Source organism: Tenrec ecaudatus, chromosome 8, assembly GCF_050624435.1.
Source record: "Tenrec ecaudatus isolate mTenEca1 chromosome 8, mTenEca1.hap1, whole genome shotgun sequence".
NCBI classification, from domain to species: domain Eukaryota; kingdom Metazoa; phylum Chordata; class Mammalia; order Afrosoricida; family Tenrecidae; genus Tenrec; species Tenrec ecaudatus.
This window is the reverse complement of record NC_134537.1, coordinates 115244326-115268499: the sequence shown is the minus strand read 5'-3', so window position 1 is coordinate 115268499 and position 24174 is coordinate 115244326.

Genomic DNA, 24174 nt, shown 5'->3' with positions numbered 1-24174 from the left:
AGCCCAGCCGAATCTCTGGCCTCACTGCTTCCCGTATACAAGTCTCCACGTTTCTCATAATATACGTCTCAAAGATCTTTCTATCACAGGAACGTCTGCCTGCTTCTCCCAATTGGTCCCTAAGCTTCAGTCATCTTAGCTTCTGGCAGGTTCATGAAGGAGCCATGAAATTCAAGTCTTTATGCCTGCGTACACTCTTCTCTTTCTCTGCGATACCTTTCTCTTCTTGTTTCCTGCTGGGCATCCCCAATGACGTGGCAGTCCCCTACTGTCTCACATGGGGTTTTCCATTTGTCTTCTGTGTACTCTCAATTGATTATAATTTTAATGCTTTGATAATACATTGTATATTGTTAATGTCTGTCTGTCTCATTGCACTAAAATTTCTCTTTACAAAAATTATGTCATAAGATATCACTAGCACTATTTTAACTCATTTACTTCAGTTGACTTCATATTTTGTTTTAACTATAAACATAGAATACAAGTATTGTAGACAAAAGACACCATGGTAATGAACAAGAAAACATTAAGTATGAAGTTGTATGCATTTGTGTAATTTATATATGTGCAAGTATAATGTGCGCAAGTATAATCTATATCTATCTGTCTACCAGTATCATTTCAGAATATATTGAAGAATATGAAAATAAACAGAAAATAAAAATTTTGCTTTTTTTCTATTATGCCTAGAAATATAAAATATATATTAAAATCCAATGGCAGCATAGAAAAGAGAATTATTAGTCCTTGGAAGGAACAGATAAATTTGCAAAAGAGAAATTTTTCATTAAGGCCTTGCCAATGAGTGAGATTTTTGCTTGTAAAAGATGTCATTTTAGATACACACACACACACACAGCATAGGTGACAGGAAAGTAGTCTGAACATGCATGGTGCGATGCTCAGGTTAGAGGAGCAAAGGTCTTATCTACATGTGGGTTTATGAGTGGAAGGATGGAGAGAGAGCAGTTCTTCAAGAATCATAAAGAAAAATATAACAATTTCATTGAAATATTATTTGCTTATTAAGTCTTAAATAAAGTATCATTATTTTGTAATGGCTCTATCCTCCATTTTATTGATAGATATGTTTAAAATAATTAACAGGTTACCTAGAAAAAGTACTTGTGGCATAGAAATCTGCTAAAACAAATGGGTCCATAGTCAAAGAATGAATACAAATCTATATAGATTCCTTTTACTCTAGCATTCTAATTACTTTACCTATTGTATATAAAAATAAAAACGGTGAAGACATTAAAAAATAATTATTATTTTCATAATATTTATGTATTTTCTCAGTTGCTTAGATCCATAATGCTTTATCCTAATTCATTGAAATAATCTGTATGGCGTGAAATCAAAAATTTAACTGATTTCTTCTAGAGCACAATTTATTGATTTTTTTATATAAATGTGTACATTTTTAAGCACCATAATTATATTCTCTTGCCTTGGGAATCAACAAATATGGACTAAAAATGCAATCATATTGTTTGGTGCAATTTTTCCCCTATGGCATTTCTTGCCAGTGTTCAGACCTCATAATAATTTTTAAAATTGGCTTGGCACAGGAGCAAGTGCACAACCACAAAACTAGTCAGAGTTGGCAGGAGAATCAGGAGCTTGGCGAGTATCTTGGCACTTGCGTTGGCAATTGAAGAGCAACTCTTCAAGTAAATAACCCATTCCAGTATCTTGGATTCCGAGCCTGCTTATTGTAGTCATTTCTTGTTTTGAATCAACAATGTCTGTCCACGCTGGAAAAACTGCTCCGGCATTGTGAGCACAGTTTAGTTCAGGACTGCTGGTCCTCTGAACCCACAAGCTGGTCTGCCCCAATAGTGGGGTACAGGGAGTCATTTCAATCATGGAGTGTCATGGTCTCCGTTCAAGTTCTAATATGAAGTGTTTTCCTTGCCCAAGTTTATTTCCTTCTCAAAGAGAACAACATGATTTTTCCTTCCTGCGCTGGTAACACAGTGGATATAAGAAAGGCCCCCTTTCAAAATATTGGAGCAGAATTCCATCTCTTCTAAATGGAAACCAAAGCTGTCACTCTGATGCATGGATCTCTATGACAATCCCGAGATGGTCTGGTCTTCTGCCTTCACATGATTCATCCCCCACATCCCAAATAAGAGTTATCATTCTAAAATACAAATGCTATGAAGTACTTCCACTACTTAAAACCTGACAGGAGGTTTGGGAATACACATAAGTCCTTTAGTCCAGCTATGAAACCATTCTTGATCTGTGTACAACACTTACCTCTTCAGCCTCCACTCTTGCCCCTTGTCATCCCATACCTTTTCCTTTTCCCCAGACTGTCCTCTGTATTCCAGTCTTCACGTTGTTAGCTTAAGTTCATCCTTCAGGGCTCCCAGGGCATAGATTTCCCTTCAGAAAGCCGCCTTTGACCCTTTTCAGCCTGGGATAGGTTTTGCTCTAGTGTATTTACAACATTATATTTATCGTGTTGTATTTCCCATTTCTTTTCCGTTTGCACACATCATTTTGGGATATGAGAGTAAGCATTTTGTTTCTTCTTGTTCTTACATTATTTTTGGTTATGCACAAGGTACTATTTATTGAACAGACATGATAAGAAATATGAAAATCAATACATAGCTATGATTTCAAAGTCTTGACCAAATTATTTTAACTTCTTATAATCTTTCTCCTTTTTCCCAAATGTAAACCGAGTCCCATATTTGTATACTTTGAAAAGTGATGCAAGAGAATGTGAAGATTATTGAAAAGTATATTAATATTGCAAGAAATTAAATTTTGCTCAAGAAAGTTTTCTAAAAGCGATGATACCCACAGGGTGTTGCCTGTAATTCAAGCTGGATTTAGCATAATGATATCATTGGTGATATCAGATGGATGGGTCTTTCCTAAAAATAGGGTATGCCAAAAAGATGTAAGTGTTTTATTGACTATGTAAAAGTCTGTCTAGACCAGAGGATGTACATTGGTACAGATAGCAACTGGAAGCACAGGGAATCCAGGACAGATGACCCCTTCGGGACCAGTGGTGAGAGTGGCAATGCCTGGAGGGTGGAGGGAATGTGGGGTGGAAAGGGGGAACTGATTATAAGAATCTATGTATAACCTCCTCTCTGGGGGATGGACAACAGAGAAGTTGGCGAGGGGAGACATCGGACAGTATAAGATATGACAAAATAATAATAATTTATTAATTAATAATGGTTCATGAGGGAGGGGGAGGAGGGAGAGAGAGTGGAAAATGAGGAGCTGATATTAAGGGCTCAAGTAGAAGGCAAATGCTTTGAGAATGATGATGGCAACAAATATACAAATGTGCTTGACACAATGGATGTATGTATGGATTGTGATAAGAATTGTACAAGCCCCAATAAAATTATTTTTTTTTAAGTTTGTCTATGTGAAACAGTGGATAAATGGGAATTTCATAATGCTTCATTGTTTTTGTGTGGGTTCTGTTCACAGAACAAGAGGCAGTGGCTCAAACAGAGAAAGGTGATACTGCATAGTTTCAGAAGAAGTTTGTACATTAGGGTTGTGTCCCCTCACCTAATTTATTCAATCTGTATTCTGAGCAAATAGTCCCAGATCCTGACTATAGGAAGACTATATGTTGTATCAGGAGAGGAGAAAGGCACATTAATGTTTTGCCTTATGTAGACACCTGTAAGCCAAGAGAATTTGACGTGCTTACTGATGAAGAGAGAAGACTACGTGACAACCTTCAGTAGACTTTATGCCTTAAGATGAAGAATTCTACTCTGTTCTATAGGGTCATGATGCTTTGGAATTGACTCTGGCATTGAGTTGAGATTTTATGGTATGTGAACAAAACAAACATTCTTATAACTGGATCAATAAGCAATATTATGATGAATAAAAACAGATTGTAATTGTCAAGGATTCTCTTTTACTTGGATCCACGATAGATGCTTCTGGAAGTAGTAGTGAAGAAATCAAGTAATATATTTAGTTGGGAAAATGTGTTGCAAAAGGACCCTTTCTGGTGTTAAAAGGAAGATATCACACTGAGATAGAAGTGGGCTTCGCCCAAACCACGACACGGTCAATCTCCTTGTAAGCTTGCAATAGTTGGGACAGGAATAAGGACGACCAAAGGAGCAGTGGGTGCATTCAGACGATGGCGTGGAAGAAAGTCGTACTTCCTGGAAGAAATACAACTGGAACGCATCTTAGAAGCAAGACTGGAAAGATTGCCTCATACTCTAGACATGCTATCAAGTGAGACCAGGCCCTAGAGAAGGACAGCATGCTTCTAGGGCCAAAGAAAAAGTAGACCCTCAATGAGATGAATTTACCTAGCTGCTGCAACTGTGGGCCAAGTACATGTGAAATATTTGGAGGATGTCCCAGGTTCAAGTAGTGTTTTGTTGTGTGTTTCATACCTACACAGAACAATAACAAGATGGCGTACAGACTACCTACTTTGTATATTTCATGTAGCCTAAAATTCTATGATTTGATTTCATTAGTAAGTAAAAATGTACCAAGTACTGTTTTCTTAGCAAAATATTTTATATAATGGCAATGCAAACTATATGAAAGAAAAAAAACTATCTCATAGGGGAAGGAAAGTAAGCATCTGAGAAATAACAAGAAATCTTCATAAAACACACCAGTCTTGATATTTGCCAAGGAGAAGAGAGCTGAAGTGTGGTGGCATTGGTTGGTTTTATTTTAAGAAATGTTCTTGGAAAAAGCTTGGGACGCTACATACAGTTAGAAAACACCTAAAGTGAGAAAGCGGTGTGAAGAATGATACCAGTGCATGGCGGTGAGCTGTTCGTAGCAGCAGAAGAGCATTAACACTTCACCAAACTAGGTTTTCTGACTAGGGAGCAGTGCTAGCCTCACTTTGGACGTCCAAACTCAAGGTGTACTATTTTCAAATCTCTAAAGAAAGACTCCTCCTTGTCTTCAGGCTTCTGACTTGTGGCGTTCCTTGGCTTATGGAAATGTATCTCCAATTGCTGCCATCTCAGGCCCCCCTTCTCTCACTGTGTCTTCTCAAAACCATCCAGTTTGATCTCATGTTATTTTAACCGCGTCTGCAAAGATGCTATTTCAAAATAAGGTCACTCTCATGCATAAAGGCATTAGGATTTTAACAGTCCTTGGGATAGGACTGTTAACATAAGAAGGGGAACAAAATTTTATTTAATAATTTTTCTCTGAATCTAAGTCTTAAAATACCATAATTTCCATTTCACATCTCTTTTACAGAATAAGATCTGGTTTACCATGCTTTCATTTCCATGAAACCTCTCCCCAATTTCCTCCTGGAAAGAAACATATTTGTTGTTACAGATAATTGTTCACATCGATTACAGATCATCTGCCTACATCTCAGGGTTGTTGTTTATTTATTTTCTTTATGTACATCCACAGGAGGTCAGAGCTGGAAAGAAATGTGGTATTATCCTATTTAATCTTCACATTTAAAAGACGAAGGAGTCATGCCAAAGAAATCCATAAATTAGTTATTCTCCATGCTTATATAAAGTCTCATATTTTTGCATTACCTTCCTGTTATCTTTCTGACCATGAATATATATGCTACTTTCACCAACTCTAGCTAGCTTGATCAGCTCTCCACATTCACCACATATCTAACTGACATTTATTTTCTGCAGCTGTTCAGAAGAAAATCTCTGTTATAGTCAGGAGTTCTATTTGGCTTGGTTGTTTTTCCAAAACATCACTGCCCTTATCCAAGGAAATATTGGTGCTACCTCCAAAGTTATGCTTATTGGACCTTATGGTGTCATCTAAGTTACATGAGCTTCATTCCATTTATTCTGTCTGCTTACACATTACTTGGGTCCAAAGCCTTTCTATAGAGGCATTTCTAAACTATTGTAGCCTCTATGTGCTTCTAACTCTATGATCTTTTCTGTGTCATGAATTCCCATGTTAGCTGTGCAGATTTTGTTAGCTCTTCATTATGTGTGTCTTATTTACTTCAACCAGTTGCCATGGAGTCAGTGCTGATTGAGTGTTGAGCCCATGTCTGTAAGAACAGCACTGTTCCATCAGGGTCTCAGTAGCTGAATTTAGGTGAAGAAAATCAACATGTTTTCTTCCAAGATGCCTCTGGGTAGACTCGACCTTCCAACCTTTTGCTAAGCAACAAGCCTGCTAACTGTTTGCACCGCACAACTAGATTAAAATAATTAGTTCATAGTTGGAATAAACCTAGCATCCTCGCTTTGTGCGTGTTTAGTGACTGCTCATAGTATTCTCAGTAATAAAGGGAATATTTTACTACCTACCACATGTTGTAGTATTTAAGATTCCTAGGAGAAATGATTCAGTAAGTAATAAGAATAATGTACCTAGATTCATTACACAATGAGATCAGTTAAGGCTAAAAGGAATATCATTTGTTGCAGCTTATAAGAAGAAATTGGAAACCTGGGAGGGAGATTGAACGATATTGGTAAGTGTGATTAAGGTGAATGAAGAATATTTTTAGGACAATACTTGCATTTCCAGGCATGAGATATAATTCCAAATAGGCCTCTGAGGAAGACGACTCACAGTAAAGAAATAAGGGCGTAAAAGAAATGGCATTGTATATTACATGTAAATGCTTATTAAGTGGTTTATATTTTCCGTACAAAAGCGCCGTGTCAGTCCAATCAAAGATGAAGTAGGCGGTTAGTTTAAGCCATTTATCTCTTTGCTCACTTATCCATGTTTTCAGATGATGAAATCTGACATGATTCCCAGCGGGGCTGCTGTCAGGGAGCTGATGCTCTCGATTAGGTTCCAAAGACGGCCACGTGCCCAGGCTGGTTCTCAGCCGATTTCCAGTGGTTGATAGCTATCACGGAATCCAACACCCCTGAAAGAAATACTGTGACCATGTATTCATGTGCAAATACAACAGTTATTTAATATCACAGAGTCTGAGAGAATTGAAAAAGGCACAAACCAATGCTTTGAAAATTTAGTGACTGTCTTGGAGAAATGAAAGGGAGAGCAGATTTTGGAGGTGAACTAAACGCAAGGATGGCAGAGCAAACATGCCAATGTATTTGTTCTTGGGAGTTAATGGAGATTTTTGGTTTTGTTTTTTATAAAAATCCCCTACAACGTCTCAAAACAGGATTTCTTTTCTTCAAATTGTGGTTTATGTAGCAAATGGCACGACAAATTAGTTCTCCATTCAATGCATGCACGCATTTTGTTTTGTGACATGGGTTATATTGTTCTCAACTTAGCAACACCCTTCCAGCATCCTCCTGCCTCCTCCTTACGTTAGCCTGACTGGCTGGTCCTTTCCTGGCTCCGAGCTCCTTGTCGGCCCAATGCTGCCCTTTTGGTTTGTGATGATCAGCTGTATGAAGAGTCCTTTCCTCTCTGGCATCGTTATTCATTGTACAGGCTTGTTCAAGGTGTTTGGTTATGAACAAAAGGTTTCTAAAATGTGATCATCCCTGTAATATTCTGGAATATGCATTCAAATAAATATATAGAAATACACTCTACCAAACCTGCACCCTCTCATTTGCATGTGAAAACATGCCTCCCTATGTCCAGCTTGCATGCATACCTATGCATCTATTTGTAGATTATTGTATATTATTACATATGTGATTATATTTAATTTTATTGTTTTGACGTGAGGTCTGTTCAGTTCCAGACTTGAAGGATATGTGGGGTTCAGAGTTTCAGGGTTTCCATCAGTGTGTATCAGACCAGTAAGTCTTATGTGTTCCATAATTCTGAATTTTTTTTACTCTTTTTTAGCTCCCATTCTGTCTAGAACTTTCTATGATAATCCTAAAGAGAGCTATCAGTAGTGGAAGTACGGTATTACTTAATTTCCTCATCTCAAAGTAGTGGAGGCTGGGGTTCTTGTGGTCAATTAGACCACAATTGGACTGATTATTTCTTTGATTCCTGGATTTATTGAACTCTTTTTTTGCTCCAGATTCAGATGGGGAGGCCAACGGTTATGCGTTACATGCTTGCTAGCAACTTTTTAAGACCCTAGTCACTATGGACCCAAGTAGGGCGTCGAACATTGTCTTTATGGGTTGTTATACTAACTGATCCAGATGTCCCAAAGACGGTGGTCGTAAATCTCCAAGACTAGTGACTCATAGCTTCAAGGTGTTTGGTTATGAAAAAGGGTTTAAAAATGTGATCTTCTTTATAACATTCTGGAATATGCATTCAAATAAATATATGGAAATATCCTCTACCAAACCTATACCTTCTCATTTGCTCTCTCCTGCCTCCCTATGTTCAGCTTGCATGCCTCCCTATGAATCTATTTGTAGACTATTCTTTTTTTATTACTGTTATTGCTGTATTATGTGTGAGATCATATTGAGTGTTGCTCTTTACTGTTTTGCACGTCCTAGTGTCTTCTTGTGTCTTGATGTTGTTGTGCTGACCTCAGCCCTGGTGTACATTTCCTTTCCCTTCACTCACGTTAATATGTGATTTATCAGCTCTCCCTTCACATCCTTCTAACAGTCTAAGAACATTTCTTTCTGTATCTAAACCATTGTTTGTTTGTTTTTAACTCTTTATAATGGTTGTTGATTTGTGCTTGATTTCTTTCACTTGGTATAATGCCCTCTACATTGTGGAGTAGTTAGCAGGTTCTTCTTTCACACTCTGTGGTATTCCACTGTCTGTCTGTCCCATAGTTTGTTTCTATTACTGTGCTATCTTGAACACTGATGCCATACATCAAACTCAGAATTCAATCTCATTGACATCAAGTTGATTGCAACTTAGAGGGCCCCTATAGGACGGAGTAGAGCTGCCACTATGTGTTTCCAATACCGTTAATCTTTCCACCGAGCAGCTGGTAGTTTCCAACTGCTGACCTTGTGGTTCACAGCTCCACTGTAAGTCCTTAGGGCACCTTGCACGGGAAATGACATGCATATATTCCAGCCACAGCTATTTTTTTTAGGATATATATTTAGCAATTGAATTGTTGGTTCATATGGTATTTCTGTTGCCTTCTTTTTAAGGAAATGCGATACCAATTCCCACAGTGATTGTACCATTTTACCATTAACAGAGTCCCCGCCCCTGTTTTATCAACTCTGTTACTATTGCTGGAGTGAGAAGTTATATCATTGTTTGGATTTCCATGTATCTAATGTCTAGTGATCATGAAAATTTAGTGAAATATCTGTTCATGTGCTCTGTCCATTCCTTACTTGGTGTTGAAGCGTTCTATAAATTTTAGAGAATAACCCTTCTATCCATGGGAATATTATGCTTTTCCATTTATGTAGGTCTCTTTTGTTTTCTTGTAAAAATGTTTCATTGTTTTCTTTCTATTGGTCATTTACATCACTCATTAGACTTATTCCTAAGTATTTTGTATTTTTAGGGCTTCCATAAATGGCATTGTTTCTTGATTTTCTTTTCATAGTTTCCTTTTGTTCATATAGAAGAATCCAATTTAATTTTTGTACAAAAGAGCTCTGTACTGTCAGTGGTTCAATTCAACCAGCCATCATGCAGGATCCTGAGGTGGCATTCTGCTCCCCCCCCCCCATTTTCTCCAGCCCCTGCACTGCTAAACTGCTAAGGGGTAGTTCTGGTCTGTTAAATAGGGTCACTGTGCATTGGAATCAACTCTATGACTATAGGTTTATTTGGGCATTTTTTTGGTCTATTAGTTTCAGTAGCTTTCTTTTGGAATTTCTGGAATTTTCTATGGGTAGAATTAGGGCACTTAAGCATAGGGATATTTTAACTTCTACATTGTCAGTTTGTATGTCGTTTTATTTCCCTTGTATGCCTATTTCTCTAGCTGGGATTTCTAATTCAGCATTAAGAGTAGCAATAAAGCCTATCCTTGTCTTGTTACCTTTCTCAAACGAATGCTTTCAGTTTCTGCTCCCTAAGAATAATGTTGGTTGTTTTTCAAAAATTATTTATTTTTTATATATGTCCTTAATTATGCTGAGTCATTTTTCTTCTCTTCCTATTTTAATGTTGGATTTTGTTGAATGGCTTTTCTGCATAGATTGATATAACCATATGGTTCTTTTTCTTTGTTTAATTTACTGGATTTTGCTGGTAGATTTTCTAATGTTGAATCATCCTTACATACTTTGTATGAATTGTACTTGGTAATCATGTATTGTTTTTTGATATGCTATAGGATTTTATTGAGTATAATTTTTCTAGAGAATTTTAACATCTACTTTCATGAGGAATATTGATTTTTTATTTTATAGTGGTATCTTTGTTGGCTTTGTTATATGAGTCTGTTCCATTTTCTGATTTCAACATTAGGTCAGTAGTATTTTTTTTACAATTTGTGTATTTCTTCTTGGTTTTCACTTTTGTTAGGGCACAGTTATTGATAATATTTCTTTTATACTTTTGTTTATCACAGTAGGTTCTATTGGAAGGCCACCATTTCACTTATTTTTTGTGCTGTGTATGTCTTATTTTCCTTTTAATTTTTAAAATTTTATGGATCTTTTCAAGAACCAACTTCTAGTCTTATTGATTCTTTCTATTGTTTTTTGTTTCATCTATTTCTGCTCTATTCTCTATTATTTCTTCTGGAGACTGAAGGACTGTTTTGGCTGCTACTTTTCTAATTAATGGGATATGGAGTTAAGGGATTGGTTTTGGTTCTTGCTCTTTAAAAAGTATTTACTGCTATAAATTGGCCTTGATTACCAATTTTGATTATTACCAATTTTGCTGACCTTGATTACCAATTTTGCTGGTTTTGACATGTTACGTTTACTTTTTCACTTGACTGTAGAACATTTTATCTCATTTAAAAATATTTCTAGTCCCTATAGGTTTTAAGTAGAGAGTTACTCAGTTTCCACATGTTTGACTTTTCACCCTGTTCTCCAGAGCTATTTGTAAAATCATATTTTGTAATTTTAAAACTATCTGCAGAGATATCTTGCACTATTTTCATTTTTTCAAGCATTTTGAGACTTGCTCTGTAGCCTAACATATGATCTATTTTAGGAATATCCCTGGGCTCTAGGATATAATGTGAGCTCTTGTGCTATTTGTTGATTTGAGTGGTCTGGTCAAGTTGTTGATTGTACTATTTAGATTTGTATCTTTGCTAAACTGGTCATTTAGTTATTCTGTTCCTCTCACCAGAAGTAGTGTGTTAAAGTTCCTACTATTACTCTGATTGGTCTGTTTCTCTTTGCAGTCTGTGAAAGTTTGATTTATGTATGTTGGAATCTATTGCTAGTTGAATAGATATTTATTATATTTATGTCCAATTACTAAATTTACTCTTTTATTACTTTAGAAGGCTTTTTCTGATCAAGATAGAATTTCAACACGTTAATACTAAAGTGTTAATCTTATTATGGTTGTGAATATAACATTTGGTAATTTGAAAAGGAAACACAACATCAAACATTAGTATTAAATTAATTCATCAATAAATCTAAATTTAATTAATAAATAAATCTATTTAACATGCTGCTAAAACACAGCCACTAGCTTACATGTTTTGATAATATTAGAATTGAATGATACACATATAGGACTTTGTTATGAAACTTAAGATTCCTATGAAAGAAAGCACCTTTTTGTTTAAAAATCCTTCAATTTAACCATGGTTTAAGAGACTTTTTACAACTATGACAATCCCAAAGAAAACCACAGACAAATTTAAATCTGCAAAATCTTTTGTCTTCCTTTTCTTTTTTTGATCTTCATTTTCTCTTCTTCTCTAGCGCTCTTTTTTCTTTTTTGTGGAATAGTTCTTTGTAGGGTTAATGAAGCACCGTTAGACAATGATAGAAGCAGCTTTGAGATGAACTAAGGCCAGATAGAAGCAAGAGTAGGCACAGAGATGGGAGTGAAGGCAGTAAAATGAAGAATAGGAGAAGAAGAAAATTGCTGCGCGGTTTCTGACAAAAATGGAAAACTAAACCTGTTACTACAGACAGAGATAGTTGGAAGGGAAATTGAACTGATGCCTAACTTAAAATCATTCTGACCTAATTTTGTCACGGATGCACATTTTATAATAGAAAATTAAGAAGAATAAAAAAAACAAATTAGGTGATTTTAAGCTGTTTGCTTTCATAAAATATTTGAATGTTCATTGAAATTTCTGTCAGTTGTGCTTTATTTAGATTGTAACCAATGGTTCATCACACCCTTTGATAAGATAAGAATGAATAAATAAATAAGAAAATGTACTTCTAAATCATAATTCATTGCAGAGTGTAATTTCCCAACAGGGCATCTTCTCAAATAACAGTGAATTGAAAGAAATGTCCATTTTGTAATTTAGAAAACTCACGTCAAGAGTAAAATCTTAAGAGATTTTCTCCTTATAATGTACATGATTTCATCTGGAACATATCTATTTCTCCTTTAAAAAGCCAGCCCTATAGCAGCAGGCGCCTTATTGCTTAAAGCCATGTATTTGTAACTATCTGGAACTGACGGACAGGCCTGTCATGTGGGGATAACAGCCTCTTGTAGTATGGAGCCTGGTTTCCTATGGAGCTTTCTCAAACTAAATTTATACTCATATATCTCATATTGAACTAGAGAGTGCTTTTCTTCTCCTTGCAGTATAAACTTCTGCTGGTCAGAGTTCCTTGGCTTTATTTTTGACTGAGAGTAAATTATTAGGGTGGGGAAAAAGATTATTTGAACCATCCATTCTAATATCTTGTTTGCTTTCACTTATAAACACTTGTATACATACAGGCACACATAGACATTTTATATGAACACGCTCCCTGGACTCTTCTGTAAGAAATGGCTGCAAAGGGAGTGCTCCGTCAACAATGGAGGACTCTTGCAGCAGGAAGTCAGAAAGAGAGTTCTAGAAATATTTGTGAGGCTCTCGTTCCCATGGTCTACAATCTTCCTTCCTTCCTGGAAGCCACATTCAGAGATCCGAAAGCATCCAATGGGGCAAGAACTAACTAGAATAATATATACATATATGTATCTGTATAGAAGTATATATACAGAAGTGTGTATATACATATATATACATATATACACATATATACACATATATACATATATATACATATATATACATATATATACATATATATATATACATACCTTTGCGTGTGTGTGCATCTAAACAAAACTCACTGCTCCCTAGTCAATTCTGACTCACAGCAACCCTCCAGGACAATGTAGAAGTACTATGTAGAGTTTTGTGACTAAATCGTCAATGAAACAGACAGCTTCATGTTTCTAGTGTGAGTGGCTCGGGGTTTGAATCACTTACCTTGAGTTAAGCAGCACAGCACCGACCCCACAGAATCACCAGGGACATATCTATATTTTTATCTCTGTCATCTATAGCTAAATGATTTTTCTTTAGATGATCTTTCTCAACTTTCTTGGTTCTGTTCAGACATGCAAAAAGTATCTAAGAGACTGGCTATATTTATTTAATATGTCATTGAATTATTTTCTGATATAGTCTATAAAGCCTCACATGTTATTTATATTTATACAACTTATGATGTAATATAATTTGAAGATATCCCCCCCCCCTAAAAATATCAAAGTACTCCATGGAAAACTAATGAAGCTTGTAGACACAGTAGACCTGGGAAACTTCTTATCTTTTGTGACAGTTCAACGAAGATGTATTCATTCTGTTTTAGCTAAATGCACACTAGGTGTAAATACTGATTTCTCCCGAGAAAAATGAACATTTATTATTTGGAGCACAGTGTTTATTAAGTAAGGCGTATTTGGGTAACATAAGTGGAGTTTTGCAGTTCTTCTAATTTATGGAGGTCTCTGGCCTTTAAATACAGTCCCCAGTTTATGAATAGGACCAAACGGTTCTTTATTTCTTGTGTGCTTAATATGTCAATTTAGCAAATGGCTTTTTCTTATCCTAATGGGAATTTGGGGAATAATTGCAATAACTCCCAGTTGTATAGCATTTTTCAGTATGAAACTTCTTACGATAATTATCATGTCTGATCTTCACAGCTGTGAGAGAGAAGTGTTGTCTTTCATGCTTTACAGGTGATAAGATAGAAGTCAGCTTAAGTTCTGACTTGCACAATATCAACTAACTAATGTATCAGACCTGAGATTTATAACATTGTCTTCTGATATTTCCATAGTATTTTGATTTATGTCTAAGTGAATAGCATTTAGATAGAGGTAATATTTGTTTTCAGAAGTAGTTATTGCCCAGTTAATTTGCATAATTAAGTATATACAAGCAGAATCATGGAGCTGGGCTATAATATGAAGAAGTGCACTAGGTTTACCCAGTTCCTAACTAAAAGCTCAGTAGTTGGAATCCACCAGCTACTCACTGTTCTAGAGAAAGATGTGGGGATCTGCTGTCATAAATATTTCAACATTGGAAACCCTACGGTGCCGTTCTGCTCTGTCCCACAAGGGAGGTAGCGGCCAGAATCAACTCTGCAGCAACAGCTTTGGCTTATGATGGTGCTTATAACCGGAAGAAACCATATTCTAGTGTAACTGCTCTAGTATTGGGCAGATGGGGTCCTGGCATGAGAATGTAGGAGCATGGGATCTAAAAGCTACCTATAGGGAATAAAATCATACATGATATACGCCTGCGCTTGCACATCTGTGGATTGTAGGCTGGCGGAGAGAGGAGACTTACTATACCCATAAGGAGCTACAGTCTTGGAAACCTGCGGGCCAGTTCTGCTCTATCCTACAGGGTTGCTATGAGCTTGCAGCTACTCAATGGAAGCAAGCTCTTTTTTTTTGTATTGTATGTGATTTGAGAATGCATTCTAGTGTTTCTTAATGACAGTAGTTATATATTACTAAAGTCCTTGCAGTTTTAAAACTATCATATGGTAAATGGTGATATGTTAGGAATGAAGAAAATTAAAAATTGCTGAACTAAGAATATTTTGAGAAATAGTAAGAAAGCGGCTTTCCCTGGCCTGAATCTGCCTTCTGTGAGCCAGTAATAAAACGTTTCTTTCTTGTTTGGTCTCTTCCCAAGCTACACAGCTTGCCAGACACTTGGATTTGGAATCATATTAGGTACACAGTGTGGCCATTATTTCTCATAACTAATGTTCCCTTAGACTGTAGCCTTATTTACAATCTCCTATTATTGCTCTAATATTGGTTCTGAAATAAAAAGAGGTTCCCTTTACAGTTCATGAGTTGAGAAAAACGCTCCAATTTGAATCAAACATTCATTCTCTGAGACCTTTTGCCTAGCAGGTAGTTCTCCATACTCTTTGGCCTCAGATGAATTGAGGTCATTGAAAATGGGCATGGCAGAGCGTGGCTCCTTTGCTGTCACTGAGAGCCATGGAATACATGCTAGAATAGCCACTGTCTCTAAACCCTTTACGTGTACCTGTCCTCTAACAGTGTGGCAAGTTTCCATCCCTTGGAAGTGGCTGAATTAACGCCATGACAACGACGACAACAGCGACCACCATACACTGCCATTGAGCCCTTGCAGACTCAGAGCCTTCCACAGCACAGGGTAGAGCTGCGTTTCTGAAACTGCCACTGTGCGTTTCTGAAACTGCCACTCATTACTGGAGCAGAAAGCGGAGGAGCTGGCGATTTCACACTGGCGGCCTTGCTATTAGCGGCCCAGTGCCAACACACTGCCCTACCAGGGCTTATTCCAAGTACCCTGTACTCACACAAAGTCCGTCATCACTAGCACCTTCACTTGCTGCACATGTAGCTCTGCAGTCCTTGCGAAGGCTCCTCGCTAACCTGCCTGGACGTCAATAAGCTCAGTCTGTGCCACACAGCCGCAGCTAGGCCATCATTCCTGGAAGCTGGACGAATGGCTGTGAGGTGACTCGCTCACAAGACTAACAGCAGCGCAGGCTAGGCTGTGGGATGAAGTCTTATTTCCACTTCAAGAAACTGCTGGTATTTCATGATGACATAGTGTCTGTGTTTTAAGAACAAGTGTCACCGAGTAAAGACATGGAAACTGCTCAGGTTTCTTAGGCCAGACACTGGCACCGTGTCTCTTCCCACTGATTTGTTTGTCAATATTCCACAGATTTATAATTTAAGGCAAGCCAACATCGACTTGATTTAGCATAAAGCACAGCAAAGAATTTGGAGATCCTGTTGTGGGTCATGCAGAGGAACCCTGAGGCCATACTGAGTTTGCATTGGGCTCCAAACCACAAGATCAGCAGTCCAAAAGTACCAGCTGCTACATGGGAGGAAAATGAGGTTTTCTATTCCAACAAAGTTATCATTCTGGAAATCTACAAGGGCAGTTCTACTCTACAAGGTCACTGTACGTCGGGTTTGAGTGGATGACAGTGAGTCTGGTTTTGAGTTTAAGTAGGAACAAAGGAGAGAGCAGAGGCCTATGTGTTTCATGGAGTGTGAGAGGCACAGTGAGCCAGCCCTTGATTTTGTTTTGGAGAAATATATGGCCTATACTATGTGAACTGGACGATCATAATTCTGTGATAAGAAGTAACATGATTCTCTAGCCACTCTGTAAGTGTGTTTTAAATAATAAATCTCACATAGCGTCCAGCTAGGTCATCCATGGATCTATAAGAAGCTCAGAGTGATAATTTTGAACACAATTTTCCAAGTCCAGATTGTCCAGATTGTGCTATGCCATTGACAATTCGGGCCATCTCCAACTATGGATAGTCTTGAAAAGAATGGAAATTCCAGAACACTTAATTGTGTTCATGCAGAACTTGTATATGGATCAAGACGCAGTTCCTGGAACAGCACAAGGGAGTGGTTTAAAATCAGGAAATGTGTACATCAAGACTGTATCCTCTCACCGTACTTACTCAATCTGTATCCTGAGAAAATCATTAGAGAAGATGAATTATATGAAGAAGAATGTGGCATCAGCATTGAAGGGAGACATATTAGCAGCCTGTAATATGCTGGTGACATCAATCTTGCTTGCTGAAAGTGAGGAGGACCAGAAGGGCACTTACTGATGAAGACAAGGATTTCAGACTTCCGCAAGGATTATGACTCAATGCAAAGAAAACCTAAATCCTTGGAACTGGACCAATAGGTAACATCCTGATAAAAGAGAAAAGATTGAAATTGTCAAGGATTTAGTTTTATTTGGATCCACAATCAATAGTCATAGAAGGAGCAGTCTATACAACAAATCAAAGAAACAAATCATTGGATTAATCTGCCACATATGATCTTTTTAAGTTTGAATAGCAAGGATACTACTCTGAAGACTAAGGTCCACCTTGCCTAAACCATGGTGTTTTCAATAACCTTGTATGCATGTGCAAATTGGACATTGAATCGGGAAGACCAAAGAAGAAATCAAGGCATTTGGATAATGGCAAAGAACACCAGCAGTACCACCGACTGCCAAAAGAACAAACAAATCTGCCTTGGGAGAAGTACAGCCAGAATGCTCCTTAGAGGCAGGAGTGTCAAGACTTGGCCTCTCACATATTGGAAAGTAGAGGGGCACGGAGAGGACGGTCCTCGAGATGGAGTGACGTGAGGTCTGCAACCATGGGCTGAAACATAACAAAGTTGTGAGACTGGTGCAGGATCTCTGCTGCTGTGCCCGGGGTCACTGTGAGTTGGAAGTGATCCCATGGCACCTAACAACAACAGCATACATTTTATTAGTTTTTGCATCCCAATGAGTCTCCCTAATTTTTGATATTATTGACAATATTAGAGGTTTTGAGAGGCAATGGTGGATTCCTGTGATAAATAGTGTATCATTTAATCAGCCTGCATCCTAGATCCCTTCCTGAAAACAAAGGACTAGGAACGCATACTTACATATCACAGCAACACTTTAATTCCATCTACTATTTTCTCTAATGTATCGTTTGTTTTATGAACACACTTTTGTTACCTCAGACCAGGATGAAATTTTTTTAAAAGATAAAATGGTTCAAATAATTAATGAGTGAACCTGACACTGTGGCCTCAAGGGAGATAAAGAAAGACAAAGGAAAGAGCTCTCATGGCTGTGTTTGTAAAATATCCTATGAAATACTGAATTATCTCTCTTTAAGTTTATTTCAAAACAAATGTGCATTCTCACAACCATTACTATGTTTGAGGCCAGTGTTTGTCATTGTTCCGTTTCTCTTGCTGAGAGGGTTGCTCTCTTTAGTTGATCTTGAATTATCACACACGGATTTCTTGCCCAAGAATAGGCAATTTTGAAAGCATCTCTAAAGTACAGGAGATGAAGTCTCACCATCAGTTCTTCGAAGGAGAATCCTGGATGCACATATTTTTTTTTCTGGCAAATGAGCTTTTTAATATTGTTCACCAACTTTATAGTCAAAAGATATCTTTTTTTTTTCAGTTTCCCTTGTTCATTGTCTAGCTTTGGAATGGTTAAAATGGCATGGTGGGTCAGGTACACTTGAGTCTTCAGAGTGACATCTTTTGGGTTTTTTTTAAACTTAGAAGAGATCTTTTGTAGTTCATTTTCCCAATGGGATAGCGTGTTTGAATTCTTGACGGCTGTTTCCAGGACCATTGATTGTGGATCCCACCAAGCATTATAAAATCTTGACACATTCCATCTTTATAGAATTCATAATGATGATGCTTTTTTGTCCACTTGTGAAGAATTTTTTATGCTGATTTATAATCAATATTGAAATTTGTATTTTTAGACTTTCATAAGTAAATTCTCCTAAACTTTCCACAAGAAAGATGGTGTCACCTATACTTTGCAGGTTGTTAATGAGTCTTCTCCTAATGCTCCTGCTGTGCTTTTCTTAATATATAGTCAGCTTCTTGGATTATTTGCTCAGCATAAAGGTGGAATAAATATTATGATAGGATACATTTCTGATGCATATTTATTATTGATTTCATTTGTGCAGTATCCCCTTATTTTTTTCCCAATGTCTCTTGGCCAATGTCCAAGATTCACAAGAGCAAAATAAGGTGTGGTAAATGGCCATGGAGGGCCACATTTGGTTTCCTGCATGCCATGAAGCAAGGTACAGACAAGCCTCTATAACCCACCTTTCTTTACCTATTTTGATATCAACTGTTCCTCCCACAACATTCTACATGTAAGTTGGATTCTATAATTCATTGCAATAATAACACAGAACTCACACACAATATTAAAAATTAAGGGAGTTATTCGTTACCATGAATCAGGATCAGCTAACAGTAGCAAACAAACTCACTTCCATAAAGTCCATGCTGACTCATAGCCAGCCCCCGTGGGTTTCTGAGACTGTAACTGTATACAGGAGTAGAAAGCTCAGTCTCTCTCCCACGTTGCTGCTGGAGGTTTGGAATAGAAGACAGTGTGATTCACAGTCCAGTGGTAACCACTGCATCACCAGGGCTGCTTAAGGATACTGGCATCAGTCTCCTCAGCCAACAATCCATTAGTTGTCTCTCTGCTTCTCAGCTTCTCACTGATATGGTAGCCAAGTCCTTTCCCATTTCTTAGTGTGGTCCCTTCACCTCAGCCTCCATGCCAGCCCACCTGTCATGCTGCCCCATAGCCAGAGAAGGAGATAGTACCCATGGTCTCAGTGCTGTTCTTCTGAGTCTTAATGCCGTAGTCCGTGATGCACATGGTCTCTGTAGCCTCTGCAGATCTAGATCCTGAACAGGTCCCTCCAAGGTTCTCATCATGTCCTCTTTCTCTTTTCTCTTCTCTCCCTACTCCTCTCCTCCCTTCAGCTCCCCCCCCACCCCCTTCTCCTCATAGCTAAGAGATTGGGGCAGGAGGGGGCGGGTTGTTATAAAAACGGACCAATCTCTCTATTAGTGTTGCACATGCTCTGTTCGCATAGTTCTACCCAATCATTTGTTGGAAGTTTGGAGACTTAGATAGACGAGTGATATTAAGAAATTTTAGTTCACCACATAGTAGTTCCATAATTCCAATTCCATAACTCCAATTATGCATTTTCATAGTCAATAAAATACTATAAGCTATTTTTTTTTGGAATTTTCTGCTTTCAGTCAAGTTGATGTGACATCAACCAAGATAGGTCTGCTACATTCTCTTCTTAAAGGGGCTTGGATTTCTGACAGTTCCTTAAATATGTAATGCTGTGATGATTTTTAAAATGATCTTCAATGAGATTTTGCATACTTTGGATATGAAATATTCTATACTTTTAAAATTATATTGGATAATTATGCTAAAAGGTAACTATAATATAACTTTAGCTATAACTGTAATGCTTTTTACAAGATCAACTATATCCATTCTGAAAATAATCACTTATAATTTTAACACAAAAAAACAATATTGGCTAACATGCCACAAGTGCTTTTTATAATGTTGACACAGTATCCACTACAAATATCTGGGAATGCTTCCTATGTGGTTTTGATGAAAAACACTAAAAAAATGGATTGACACCATACCTTCAACAATGGACTCAAATCTAAGAGCAACTGTGAGGATGGTGCAGAACACGTGGTGGTTGGTTCTGTTGTACACAGTACACTGGGTCCAAACAGACTCCCCAGCACCTAAGAACAACAACATTACTTATGGATAGCCACAGCCTCGGTTGACCTTCATATGGTCCAGTTTTTCTTTTAAAACTGTTTAATTGTGAATTGCGTGAAGGTTTACAGAGCATATCATCAGCTTTACACTCAATAATTCATGCAAATTTTGTTTTACCTTGTGCACTCTAATCCCCTCAAAATATTATCATTTAACTCCCTTGTGTTTCCAGTTTCTGCTCCTTCTTTCTTTCCCAATCATTCTGAATTTTGTTCTTGGCTAAATGCTTGCTTTTCTCAGGTATACCTATGCCACTCGCTTTTTTCATTTCCCTTATAGATCCGTCTTTGTTGTTGTTGTTATTGAAAATTGAGCCATGGGGAGAGTTCAGTTCCAGAGCAGAAGGGTGATTAAGGACCATAGTCTTGGGGGTCTTCCCCTATTTCTAAACAACCAATAAGCCTGATTTATTATGATCTGAATCTTGCTACAAAGTTTTCTTCCACCTTAACCAGAACCTCCTAATGTGATTCTTTTCAGAGAAGTGCTCGTGGGACACAATTTGATCAATAATCTATTCCTTCTGGACTTTGGCTTGTGTGGTTAATTATTCTGTTGTTTTCTTTCCATGTGACTCTTGATTTTTGTCACATTTCTTTTTTGGGGGTGGAAGAAACCAACACTTGCATCATAGATGATTGTCCAGAGCTTTTGAAAACTCCAAAATTGCTGCTCACCAAAGTTGGCTATATAGGACCTTGTCTTTTTGAACTCTGCAATGTCAATTAGGAGCCCTTGTGGCATAGGGATGACACAAACCATCAGATGCTATATGGGAGAAAGATGAGCCTTTCTACTCACACAAAGAGTTACAGTTTCAGAAACCCACGGGGCAGTTTTACCCTGTCCTCTAGGGTCATCATTTGAGTGGATTCAGTGGCAATTAGGGAATGAGTCATGCTTCTTGATCTTGGGGTGCCCTGAGAATATGATCCCAAACTATGAGACTCAGTGATCCATTCCCTTAAAATGTTTGGTTATATCTAAAAACTTTTAACAATTTCGCCCCTGTGTACCACTACAGTCATTAAACATATGTGCAACTCTCTAGACAGCAGGATGCTGTGATGTTTGAACTCACTGTTACAGCCACTGCTTTTGTTTGGTGCCTCTATTTGGGTTCAACTCATAGTGACACAATGTACAACACAACAAAGCACAACCAGTCCTAATCCATCCTCACAATTGTTCTTATGTTTGAGCCCACTGTATCCACTAGAAAAAGTAAATGTGCATATAAAATATTCCCTCTCAAATATATATATATATACACACTGTATATGTATATATACTGGAAAAGAGCTCTGCTGGGTGGAGCTTTCATAGTACGGATTTTTCCCCCTAGGTGAGCTTCCTTCGAGCAACTTGCTCTGAGTTAGTGGACACAGTGGCATCACCAGGGAAGATTCTCTCTGATCAAAGTGATTATTTTGGAAAAGCAGTTTCACTCAAACCTCTTTTTTAGTGATGACTGATTTAAGAAAACGATGTGCTGGTGTGGAATGTTGTTTCCTGCTTGGGAAAAATGCCACAGAAACGGTTGTGATGCTGAACACAGCTTATAAGGACAGTGGTGTGGGGAAAGCAAGTGCATGAGTGATTTTCTCCTTTCAAAAACCAGCAACATATCGATTAATGACAAACCTGGGCATCCTTCAAATTCTTAAATGGATGAGGATGTCGACAAAATGCATGCACGTATGCTTGAAGACCGACGATGGACCATTGAAGAGATGGGGAAGTGATCTGGGCTATCTTGGAGCTCGGTTCGGCGAATTTTAACAGACAATTTGAGAATGTGCAGGGTCAGTATGAGATTTGTGCCTTGGGTTCTGACTGACCAGGAAAAAGAGCATTGAGTGGAAACATGCCGTGCTTTGAAAGAACAGCTCCAAAGCCACCCAGACTTTTTCCAAGGTCATTTCTGGTGACGAGACATGGTGCTATTCTTACGACCCCAAAAGCAGGCACCAGTCGAGCCATTGTTAGATGCTGCCATCACCTCACCTCACAAAAGCCTGGCAAGTGAAATCAAAGATCAAAGTGATGCGCTTTATAAAAAAATTAATGTGAGGGGGATAGTGGATTTTGGAGTGCATTCTACCAGATCACACTGTTAATCAAGCTTTCCATTTAGAGGATCTGAAAAGATTGCATAACAGCATGTGACCAAAAAATGCATGATTCATGGCGAATGGGGGATGGGTTTTGCCACCACAAAAATGCACCTGCTCATGCAGCCATCTCACTGCATCAGTTTTTGGGCAAAAAACAGCATGTCTCTCTTGCCCCACACACTGTACTCACCTGACCTCACTTTTTAACATTTCTGTGAATGAAGAGGGACATGAAAGAACAGTGGTTTCAGATGTAGAAGAGGGAAAGACAAAAACACGGGAGGTGCTGTCAGACATCCAAACAGATGAGTTTGAAGAGTGTTTTCCAAGAACAGAATTTCAGATTTGACAAATGTATTAAGTGTGTAATAAGGTTGTTTTGTTCAAGAAAAAGGTAAAAACTTAGCTTTGGGAGGGAGGAAATCTGTTTTTTGGAGGGTATGCAAATACATACATTTGTGTGTGTACTCCACCCTCCCCCCTCACCTCTTCAGCCTGTATGTTTTCCATAGGCCACAGATTATTGCAGATTGTATCTGTAATGTTAGTCTATCTCTGCCCTTAATTCTAACAAATCTCCAATTGTCTTCCCCTCCATTTTACATCATAGAATGGTGAAGATGCTGACACATTGCCATATCACTTACATTTTTTACTAACCTTCTGTACTGTCTCCTCTCATTCCAAATAAAAACTGGACTCACAAATATCTTATTCTGGGCTCATCTCTATTATGAAATATTTTCATTAAGTACACTTGAAATAAGTACTCAATATAATCAATCAATTACTATTGACTCATTGAAACTGAGAGACAACTATATGCTTGGCCATGTAACAGAAAAGGTAGTTGGATTATTTTACTTTAATTAGGTTTTGTTATTGTTCCATAAATGTGGGGGTGTAATCTATTGAATAGGAATTTAACAAATATACACTCAAAAGTACACAAATAGATATAATATCACCTTTCAGTATTTATAGCATTGATAATGACCACATATTTTAATTTAACATATTTAATTTTCTATTTTTATTATGGTGCTTGAGAAAATTCAGAAATAGATGTGGGTCATTCACATAATAAGTTCAACTCTGATGCTGATATTCCTGATTAATCCTATATACTTAATAAAATATGTGCCATAACACTCATTATTTTAAACATCAAACTAAGTGGAAAGCATCCTCAATCATTTTGGGTTCTGGGATCCTAGCACAGTTTTTCAGTAATCGTTTAGTGGATATGTGAATATGAGCAATGTAATTTCAAGATCCACTTGATTTTATTAAAAGACCTTCCCAACTGGTGTGCAGCAAATGAGTTACAGGTATGGAGAGCTATTTATTGCCGTCAGCCCTCAGGCCATCCAGCAGTAAGCAGGGCACGGGGCAGTGAACAGCTTTGGGTTTACCCCCTGTGTGCTACATAAAAAAATACCATTTTCTGAGTGTGCTGTAGCTAAAAAAAAAAAAAGAACCATAGGTCTGAAACTCATATCACTGTTTTAAAAGGAATTACTT